Source organism: Sceloporus occidentalis, unplaced genomic scaffold (assembly GCF_023333645.1).
Source record: "Sceloporus occidentalis isolate IW3139 unplaced genomic scaffold, rSceOcc1.0.p SCAF_12, whole genome shotgun sequence".
In the NCBI taxonomy this organism is placed as follows: Eukaryota; Metazoa; Chordata; class Lepidosauria; order Squamata; family Phrynosomatidae; genus Sceloporus; species Sceloporus occidentalis.
Genome location: NW_028316992.1, coordinates 14982668 through 14985237, shown reverse-complemented (window position 1 = coordinate 14985237; position 2570 = coordinate 14982668).

Here is a 2570-nt window from a genome sequence, read left to right as displayed (position 1 = left end):
GTTGATATAACATGTTTTCATTACAAATCTACTGTCTTATCTATGGTGAGCAAAATTTGGAATATAAAGACAGAAGCTGCCCCCAATGCCTTGTGTTGTGTATGTGTGTTGTGTACCTTCAATTTGTGCCTTCAAGTTTTGACTTATGGCGACCCTATCATGTGGTTTTTGTGGCAAGATCTGTTCAGAAGAGGGTTTTCATTGTCTCCCCCTGAGGCTGAGAGCATGTGACTTGCTCAAGTTCACCCAGCCCTGAACCTACATAGCCCTAAGCCAAATTATCCCAGGTTTCTGTTTGCTCCATTTTTTAGCCCCAGAATGTGGCTTTGGTCTGGTTTCCACCCACTTTGGAGGTGTGCATCATCTAAATGCCCCACCTTGAAAGAGGCTAGAAACCACTTAATTTGGCCCATCTGTTCCACTCCTATGCCTCAAGAGCAGGAGTGGACACATTCCAGAGCCTGTCCCGTTTTCAGATTCCAAAGGGCTGCAGCAAATCATCATGGTTGCCATTCAGGGTGACCAGAAGTGAATAACACATCACTTCCAGTCACCTTTTGCATGGTCCTGGGGTGGGGTTTGTGTCCAAAGCAGCATTGTACAGCTTCACGAAAGGGATTTAGTATTTTCTCAGCTGGAAAATCACTTTTTTTCAGGTGGATTTTTGTGAAGTGTGACAAGGACTGGGGTTGAGTAGGAAGTTCCAAGGGCAACATTGAACACCTCTGCCCTCCAAAGTGTTACATCTTGCCCACAGGCTACACAATTCCTACCTCTGCCTTGGACATTATTTTTTGACATTATACACACAACCTACCTTTACAGGCCCAAAATGTTACACCTTCACGCTTTCAATCTACTACAGTAGGCAAAGTGAATAATTAGGGATTAAAAAAAATCTAGCCTAATTTCGCAAGGTTTAAGCCTTTCTGAATAAAGTTAGTTCTGATTTGGTGGGCAGGGGGTGCTCTTTGCTAATAATGCCTCTACCCATTTGTCATCTTCTTCCTCTGTACCTAATCTGCATCACTGCCCAGAAAGAGAAATGGTTGGAAATTAAGGGAACTCCTTCTCCTCCCCATTGCCCTTGCTCATATAGATGGAGAGGGTAGGTGAACAGGTACATACCACCACCACCACCCCACACACACACCATTTCACCAACTAAAACTGAGACACATGGGGCCAAGCAACCTCAGAGTGTGGTCAAGATAGCAAAAGTTACTAATGATGAAGAACACACAAGCTAGGAGGAGCTGCAGCAGTTTGCCTTTGCCTGACCTACTGGGAAGATTTCATCCCCACTTCTCCTCTGAAAATGTAAAACAACATTTGCACTTTGAACTCAGTTTGCAGCAACTGGAATAAGCTGAGGACAAACATGGAAAGTGGGAGGAGAAAAGAGAAAATGGGGCATTTAAAAAGCAGTTGAAAAAGTGGGACCACAGAGGATTAATCAGGACTATCCCTGTCAAACTGGGACAGTTGCTAGTATGAAAGTAGGAATGGCAAGGAGGCAGAAAAGCATGTGTGGGGGCAGTAGGGCCCTGCTGTTGAAATCCAGGACCCTATTTTGAAAGATGCAGGTAGGAATTGTTATGCATGGTGTGCCTATTTTCCTTCTGGATTTATATTGTAGTTGCATTCACTGTAATGAGAGTAAAATAGTCCTTTGCTTTCCAAGCAAAAGAGGAAGAGGGCAGATTTGATAGAAAATCATCTTACTTTGAAGACGATCTATTTACAGCACCAATTTGTTTCCACATTATTACTTTAGAGGGTTTTAAGCATACAGCCTAAATCCTCACAGCATCACAAGTACTGGAAGGAGGGAGGCAGGCTTGGGATGAGGCGCATCACCATGGAGATGGATAAGAGCAAATGGTTTTACCATCAAAAGGAAGGAAGGAAGCGAGGAGAAGACACAAATAAAAGGAGAGATCTCATTAAACCAACACTAATTTTGTAATCAGAGGAATAAAGGTACCCTTGAAAGCCTCCAGCCCGAAGATATGGCACAACAAAGAAGCACAAAAGGTTGCTAGTAGCCAGGTGTGGAGTGCATTTTGGACATACAGTGTTCTGCTTTTCGTCTGCTTTCTTCCCAGATTGTCCAACATAATACTGGGCTGCAGTCATCCATCTAACAATGATAGTCAGCAGCAGGAAACACTGTGAATTGCCTTCTCTTATTTTGTCAGGTTGCTGAAAGGAAAGCTATGTGGATAAGTTTCTGTAAGAGGTATAGAGAAGAACATTTTAACTCCAAGAAGGTTGTAACGCAAACTGAATGAGGAGGTTATCCCTCTCTGTCCCTGTCCACTCTCTTTCATACATACACACACACTCTACATATATATTAATCCCCCATCCACAGAGGTATTCTTGAGTCATGTTACCTTTCATCCCTTTCATCATATTTTTCACAGCTTAACATCTTTGCCTGTAAACATGAGGAGGTCTAAACTTTTTTCCCCTGGTCTTGCTGTTCAGAAGAAATGTGAAAGCACCTATGCACCTTTGCCAGCAATGATATCTGGGGCACCACTGTGCCAAGCACCCATACCCCA